Below are 9,334 nucleotides of genomic sequence, written 5' to 3'. Positions count from 1 at the left end.
TGTTTTTCCAAATTTTACTTTTATTCGGAAACATTTTTATTTTGAAACAAAACTGATTCATTCTGATTAATGAACAGGTTTGTTTACGACAGAAACGAACCGAGAGACTCATTTTAATTTAAATTAAGTGTATTACATAGACGGATATATTGAAATATAAATGACACGTAATATTAACGGAATATCATTTAGTAAATAGTATAAATGTTAATATTGCAGTGTTCTTTATTAAAGAATTTACATCATCAGTAGCTTCAATCTAAGCTCAGTTGTCCATGAACAATTCTGGCTGTTTGAATTCTACAAAATTGAAGTAAATCTTCATTCTGAAAATAATTGGAAATTGGTCCAAAATATAAACAGCTCTCAAACTGAATAGTAGCTGATTCTCAGTTATTACTAATACATCAGCACTTCATGAAGTGTTAGCTGGACATAAAAATATTTAAACATATATTGACGATCATAACTACTTTAACCATGCTCATGAACAACATTGTGATTATGATTATAAACACCGACAACTGATTAAAATATAAAATAATTAATCTATTGCAAGTAAAAATAATGTTGGTACCAGTACGCCCATTTTTGGGGGCAAAAAAAGTAAAAGACTTGAAATGAAATTCAAGCTTGTGACGAACAAGAGAGCGTTTTCTTTTTTGTCCTAATATTTATTTTGAAACATAATTTATTCATTCTAGTAAATGAACAGGGTTGTTTTTGACAGAGATGATACGACAGACTAATTTCTATTTAGTTCTCGTGTTTACATGTACGGATGTAGTTAATTAAAGTGTGGCAGTATTACCAACGGGTTATGAAAGTAAATCGTAAATATTGTTTTGGGTCCATTTGTAAAATTTAAGAGTCCATGTCATTCTCATTGAATGGATACTTTCAATTGAGTTTTCGTGATTAGTCAGCCCTTTCAGTGATGACTGTAACAGAGAAAATTATATATGAAAGTATCGGGATCCGGTAAAAAATTGGAAATTTTTCCTAAATATTAACATGTCTTAATCTGGATAGCAGCTGATTATAGTTAATTCAAATACAAATTAGCAACACGTTAAGTGTCACATCGTCAAACAAAATTTTAATTCCTTTTTGATGACCTAAATGTCCTTAAACATGCTCATGAAAAAAAATTGCGATAATGATTATAAACAGCAGACAATCGATTGAAAAATAAAATTAATTAATCTGTTGCAAGTAAAAATAATATTGTTACGAGTATGCCCATTTGTTTAGGCAATAAAAATGTAAAGCGCTTTATGAAATTCAAGCGTGTGACGAACAAGAGAGCTTATTCTTATTTTTGTTTTCAAATTTTACTTTTATTCAGCGGTGTCAGGTTGCAGCAGCTACACAAAAACGGATGTATCATCGTTGCAGATGTTTGCTTTTTGTTACTGTCATGGAGAACGATGTGAATCTTGGACCATGAAGTTCACGGCTCCTCGGTGGACTTGCTTCTGTGTTGCGTAAGTTGGTTTTATTTTCTCGATTCCAATATTTTGACATTTAATTAATGCAGCGATTTGTTATTCGCTTTGATCTAGGATTTCTGTCACCCGATCGTTCACTTCACACTCGACTGGCTCGTGAACCGCATCCCCTCCACCTGAACCCCCCCCCCCCCCTTCTCTCTCTCATTCACCTTGTCATCGTGTACGGTCATGTGAATGTGAACGTATTCACGTGGAGGTTGATTCACTCCTTCTACCCCCTCCCCTTGACTCCCATTCATAGTCATCAGCAGTTTGGTCGTCAGTTAGCCGCGGTGTCAACGGTCAAGGTGGGACGCAACTCTTTTTCTTTTTTCTTCGTTCGTTCGTTTTTTATTCTTTCGTTCAATTGGGTTTTGTTGGTTTGGCGCTTCTTGGAAGGCGCATGTTGGCTAACGTGATCCCGCGCCCCAAGGGCTTTTGGCTACGCTTCAAGAAGCCCCTGCCTGTGAGCTGTGACTGTTGAATTCCGTGGCAGGCAGTAATAAGGATTGCTGCCCGTTAGGATCGGCGAGAGGGCTCTTTGATACTTGGTGAATCAAGCGACAGTTGAGCACGTGCGTCGTCAAGGCCGGCTGAGCCGGGCACCACATAACTTTGTCCCGCTGTTAAACAAGGATGACGTCAACGTCTAGTGCAGCCGCTAGCGACCTTTAATAATGAATCGCGGGGGAACCTACAAAAGGGCGACTGCTGGGGTTTATAGTTTGTTCGCCGGGCGATTTTGACGTATCAACATTACGCGTCATATCGTTTACATCTCATACGCTTTGTTGAGCCGCTGTCGCGGGCCATGTAGAAGAATCTATTTCCAGCTATTTCACTTTTGATTTTTTTCACTTTTGATTATTTTCAACGCCTGCTTAATAATCCACAAATGAGATTTTCTCCAAATTTTTCCCAGCTTGTCAAAGGAATAACAAGAATCGCCAAAGTTTTCTTATTAAAATATCAGCGGATTAATCTACCCATTCGCAGGTCACTGTTTTTCGCGAGCCATATTGGTTTCTCTAGCTTGGATTTGCCCAATCTATCGTGAATGATGTCATCTGACAGTCGCATCGCCATGCCCGCTTTGTTTACCAAATTGACCGGACTGTAAATAGTTAATACCATCAAGGAGAAGCCTTGAGTTCATGTGTGTAACTTTACTTAACTTCGCGCAATGAAGATTTGTTCACCGTCGTTTAATTTTCTGTTTTACCCTGATAAATAATCGTTTGGACTCTGCGTTTTGAAAATTTCTGTTAGTGAGCTTCGTTTATTACGAACTTTACAACAGAAATCGTATAGTTATATTTAATTCAGTATTTTAAGTTTCAACATCCACTCATTTGAAGATGTGCGTATTTGTCAGAAGTCTACGTTTAGCCTATTTGTTTGTTATGTTGTGTATTTCGTTATTTTTTTGAGGGTCGAGCATATTCTAAAATCGGAGTGAATTGAAGTATCCAGAGGTACTTCGCTGGATTATGTGGGTGATGCGGCGGCAACATCCTTCCTTTCATCCTTTCCGCAGATTAAAATAATGCTGTTTATTTTTAAAATGATAAATGACAGTCCGGTCAGAATATTAAGTTTTCACCCCTTTAACTTGAGATGGTGGGCTTACACATCAAACTCCTGTTGATAATATACTCGTTATTTGAAAGAGGCAGGTACATGTATATTTAAAAGTTGAAGTGCTTCAGCATAAACAATGTTCGTTAGTTTGAAATCGTAACGGTATTTCCCTTCGAGTTAAATTGATGTTATAAACAAAAATATCGAGATAGAATGTTCACCCCCATAATAACTTAATTGCATTCCCTGTAGAAGAATCTATTTCCGGCCATTACAGTTTTGAATTTTTCATTTTTTAATTATTTTCATCATCGGCTAATCGCAAAAGTTTTCTTGTTATCATCAGCGGAAGTATTTTTATCCACCCATTAGCCGGTAAATCTTTTTCGCGTGCCATTTCGGTTTCACTAGCTTGGAGTTTTCCAATGTATATCGTCATCTGATCTGACAGTCGCATCGCCACCCGCCTTTTTTTTTCTTCTTAAATTGACTCGCACGTTATTAGCGTGGTATTTGTGTAGTCAGTTAGTCATCTGCAAAATAGCTTTACTGTTCACCGGACTGTAAATATTGAATACTGTCGAGAAGAAGCCTTGAGATTATGTGTGTAACTTTTCTCAAATTCGCTCATCGAGGATTTGTTCGCCGACGTGATTTCCCTGCCGTACCATGATAAATAATCGTTTGGGCTCCGCGTTTTGCAACTTATTGTTAGTGAGCTTTGTTTATAACAAACTTAACAATAGAGATCGCTAATTTAAATGCCATTAAATATTTTAGTTTTTTCATTTGCTCATTTGTAGATGTGACACTTTTGTCGGCGGTCTACGTCCAGTGAAATCGTTTATTTTATCGGTTATATGACCAAGTTACATGAAAGTCTGTCAACATATTAATTTATCATGGATGAAGGTGTAACGTGGATCAAATTCTGGATGAACTATGAACTCACAACAGACAGACAGATTTTAATGCCACTTAGCCCTTCATCACTTAGAATAGAATGTGCTGATTGTTGGATACTGACACTTGGGACAGAAATTAAAGTTCTCATAACTCAGACGTTAGTTGGTAAGCTTGTGCATCATTCTCCTGGATTAAATCGAAATGTGATGCAGAAGAGATGGTTTTAAATGTAGTGAAAATTCGAAGCTCGTCTTTGTAAACAAAGTTCGTCAGTTAGATATCATAACGGTATTCTCCCTTGCGTTAAATTGATAAAACTTAACTGCATTCCGTATAGAAGCGTCTATTTCCGGCTATTTCAGTTTTGAATTTTTCACTGTTGATTATTTTCAACATCGGCCACATAGTCCAAAAAATGATTCCTTTCAAAGATTATTCCCAAAGTATTAAAAGAAAAACAACAATCGCAAAAAGTTTTCTTGTTAATATTAGCGGAAGTATTATTTATCCACCCATTAGCCGGTAAATCTTTTTCGCGTGCCCTTTCGGTTTCTCTAGCTTGGAGTTTCCCAATGTAGCGTGGATGATGTCATCTGATCTAACAGTCGCTTTGCCACCCGCCTTTTTTTTTCTTCTTAAATTGACTCGCACGTTTTTAGCGTGGTATTTTTTTAGTCAGATAGTCGTCTGTAAAATAGCTTTATTTTTCATTTGACTGCAAACAGTTTGGCTCTCGAGAAGAAGGCTTGAGTTGATAATGTATGTGTAACTTTTTTTCGAATTCGCGCAATGAGAATTTGTTCGCCGCTGTAGTTTTCCCCTTCTACCCTGATAAATAATCGTTTAAACTTTGAATTTACAAATTTGTGTTAGTGAGCTCTGCTAATATAGTACGTTACGATGGAAAGCGCTAATTTAAATGTTGACAAATAATTTTGTTTTGTTTGAGAAATTATTTACTCCCAGTGATTGGTTATCAGCGGTGTCTGTCTGACGAAGCCGTATATTGCGCCGTATTTTATTTGTTTTTAATTCATCGATAACAACACACCTTCAATTTGGAGTACTTCATAGAAATTCCATTTATTTCCATGCCGACATCGCGTGATTGGTATTCACTGCGGATCGTACCACGTGTGCTGTTCCCTTTCTTGTTTCAACCTGACGCTCTGGTCAGAATATAAAAATATTTCACATGAAAAAGTAAGTGACATGCCTAGAAGTAAAACTCCTGGAGCTCACATGGTTATGATCTATAATAATAGCAATTTGTGTTGTTGAAAGTCCCGTTTCGCCTATATGAACATTGTTCGTTAATGTGAATATAAGTAATTTAATAATTTCTCTCAAATTTATGTTGAAAAAAACGAAATAACGACGCCAAACGTTAACCAATTATGGCATGACTATAGCGAGACGTTGCTACACTCTTGCCGAGGGTCTCAACACACCCAATAATAAAGGATAATTTATTAGACTTTGGGGATGTTGACACACTTCAAATAAAGTAGGGGATCGGTGCGTGTTTGACGGTTTTCCCGCAGTACCGTTAATCGGCTTTGGACTGTTACGTGCCAAGGCATCCAGTGAGCGCCAGTCGTTGGGAACGGGGGCGGCCTATCCTAAAAAATCTCCCGATCCTTTATTTGCTCTCTCACCCGCTGTATTTAATGGCCGGCTTATTTTTGTTTGTCTTTCATTGGGTCGAGTCTATTTTATTTTGTGTGTGTTTTCGTCCCCGCCATCACTTTGATTGAAATTCGAGGTGCGCCGTTAGGTAACCAACGCTTTGCGTCGACAACTGCGCCAATTCCCAAATCGAATCAAACTCTCCTGGCGCCCAATGGTGGGTACACATTAGCCAGACGCGGCCAGGCGTAATTGAAAAAAAACAGCCTAGAGGTTTTCGCTCAATTGGAGTCTCCATCAAAATGTTGACGCGTCGAAACTTCTCCTGATATCTAAGGCACAATTCAATTAGAATTTGCAATTCTGAACTGTATAAGACCGAAAAAAAAATATTTTTCCTACAGCGTATTTCTTGAATCACTTTTATTTTATTTCATGTTGTTTTTACTCTGATTGTCGATCATGATTGTCATTTACACTCGGGGACTAAGGGTTGGCTGTTTTAATTTTTCAAACACCTGACGGATCGCTCGCTCTGGGAGGATCAATTTACCTATGCTACGTGAACGATCGAACGCACCGAGGCGGCCCGGCGCTCCGAAATATTTCATTTCATTTTCTCTTGCCTCGGTGTATTTATAGATAAGCTGGTAAGGTGGCTGATTGACTTGGATTCTAGTATATCCGGTTGCTTTGGCCTTTTCCCTCTTGATTCCGCGGTTAAATGGCAAACGCAAATGTCACGTCTTTCCCGTGATTGATCTCCCCGGAGTTTTTGCGGCCGCAACGGGCCTCGCACGTCAGCAAAGTGGCAAATTGTTACGATTTCATGTCTCTCCATTAAGAAAATTGGAATAGCCCCAACGCATTCGTCAAATTCTTAATGGTATACTCGAGTTGATAGTTGCTGTACATTTGACCTTTGCCACTTAGTGTTCTTCCAATGGGATAAAATTCAAATGTCAGTAACTTAGAGTTAAATAATTAACGAAGGTTTCCCGTCGCAGTGATTGGGTCGTAGGCGTTTTATTCGGGATCTGTTGTGCTATCAAAGTTGGTTGCTATGAAATTGCAAGTGTTGTGTAAGCATGTAATTAAATTGGATATCTTCTTTGCTAATTAAAAAGATTCCGTCGTTAATTTTCTCTTCTTTAATTACAGTTTTCCCAGGATGCTGGGCTGCCCCCGAAACGAATTCCAGTCAACAAGCCCATAACTTCGCCATCGTCATAAAGTAAGTGATGCCCTCCTCTTTCTACTAAATGGTTGCGAATTGACCCCAGCCCTTTATTATTGTGTAACGTTTATTTGGATTGTGCCGTGACTCGTGAAACTCTATAGCGTGATTTTTGTTGAACTTTGCCTTTTTTTGTGGCAAGAAATGGATTTTGAGTGTAGTAACATGTATCGATACCGTGTCCAGTTGTATGCAGGTATAAGCTTCGCCTTGCAGGTCCCAGTTGGAGTTTGGGAGGTAGGCCTATTGAATTGCGGAAAGAGTTGACACGAAACAATTTTTTCAATCGTCTGATTTACTGGTATACTGTACTCATGTTTCACACTTCCGTTTGTGCGGATTTATTGCAGAGAATCAGACGAAGATTATTATTTATTTGAGTAAGGGGAAACATTCTTTTGTTGGGTTTAGAATAGCAGATTACGTGTGAACTACATTTTCTTTTCTGATATATTTATTGGATTAACTTGCTACGTGCTGAGAGCAGCTATCTGCCGTCGGTAATACGAATGTATGTCATTATGACCGTCCGATATTGCCGGTTGGTGGTTGAATAAAACTGAAATTAAGTCGGAGATTTGACAGACATGTCTGCTTCATGTGGATTGGTAATATTTTCTAAGCGTTAGACGTTCACACTCACGGCTATGATGAAATGAAATTCGAAAATTATCTTTTACTTCTGCGTTCCTCGCAAGTGGAACACAGTTCATTTTTCCGATTTTGATTTCATCGCATTAAACGGCAATTTTTATTGATGATCAACCTTGTCGCAACCAGATTTTATCGAAACATTGGGTTCATACACCCACTTGACTTATAGAACTTGAGATTGCACCGCTGGATTCGCGTGTGGTTTTAATTGTTATTTTACAAATTATGCGCTTCGGCCTTTCTGTTTGATAAACTATTTGGCATTTCCGGTTTGACAAGATTTGTATTTGAAAAAGTGAAGTCATTTTTCTACCAAAAGAGAGTCAAAATTGGATGGTGATGCCCACAATCCTTTTAATGCTATTAAATATTATGACTCCATTTTGAAAATCACAAAGGCTCGTCACCTTGAGAATCATCAATCGTCAAATTTCAATAAATGAGTTAAAGTAATCTAATTGATTTAATCATGTATCGGATATTGCATTACAGTAATGGTGTTTACATTCATAGTGTGCGAATTTTTCTCATGTTCATGTTCATCAGTGATTTCGTGATACCTCGATGCTTAAAATCTTTCTTTAATTTTCAATTGATTAAGATAAAAGCCATGATAGCAAATTGATAAGTTAGTAAAATTGACAAGCTTTGCAACCGGCAATGCATGAGTATTGATTACATTGTTATCATTTTCAATACCTGGCTTTTCATCTGCACATTCATGTTAACTGGAGTTCTATCCAGAAAGTAAAGACTAATCAATTAATAAAGGTGACAGCTTTTCTTAAAATTTAAAAACGGTAAAAATTGGTAAGGATGCTTAAATGTAAGTCTAGATTGACTCTCGTTACAAGAACCTCCCTTGTTTAAACGTGCTCACTTTCCACATTTCAGTTTCTGTGAAATATTTCACAAAATTTCCTTTTCGCAACCAGTTTTCATCGAAACATTGGGTTCACAGTTCACACCCTCTTGACTTGTAAGAACTTGAGATTGCACAGCTGGATTCGCGTGTGGTTTTAACTGCGATTTTATAAAATATGCGCTTCGGCATTTCTGTATGATAATCGATTCGTATTTGAAAAAGTGAAGTCATTTGTTTACCAAAAAGAATCAAGTTTGATGGTGATGCACACAAACCTTTAATGCAATTAAATTTGATGACTTCTTTTTGAAAATCACAAAGGCTCGTCACTTTTAGAATCCGCCAGTTTTCATTCGATTTTCTCAGCCCCGTCTTGAAGGTCCAATTGCGCGTTGTATAATTTTTGTGAATTGAAGGTACTTGAGTCTAAAAATTCCCAGACGATCAAAATTTCATTAAATGAGTTCAACTTATTGAACAGTTTTCTTTTAGTTTCAGGCATTTAATTGCAGTAGTGGTGTTTTCATTCATGGTGTGCGATGATTCTCGTGTTATTTTTTTATCATTGAATTTCGAGTAACATCTATGCTTAATTTATATTCGATTAATTGTGAATAGTCATGCTTATTCTTAAGTGTCATTAAAATGGCCATTGAAGTACTTGAATTGTGAATTGACGATCCCATCAATTGATTGCATTTCAGACTTGAGCACATGACGGTGAACTTGTTACATACTGGAGTTTAAGCCAGAATAAAAAGACTAAAGAATTGTAAAAAGAAGATGGCTTATTTTTCAATCTAAAAATGACAACAACCAGTTTATGAATTAAAAAATTTAAAAATAACTGACTCACGTTACTAGTAAATTCCCTTGTCAAACGTGCTCATTTTCCATACTCCAGTATTTGTCAAGTTATTTCAAGTTAATCAAACGGGAATTATTTTGATTAACCTCTACGGTACGATT

This window comes from Daphnia pulicaria, chromosome 7 (assembly GCF_021234035.1).
Source record: "Daphnia pulicaria isolate SC F1-1A chromosome 7, SC_F0-13Bv2, whole genome shotgun sequence".
Classification (NCBI taxonomy): domain Eukaryota; kingdom Metazoa; phylum Arthropoda; class Branchiopoda; order Diplostraca; family Daphniidae; genus Daphnia; species Daphnia pulicaria.
This window is presented reverse-complemented; position numbering follows the sequence as displayed.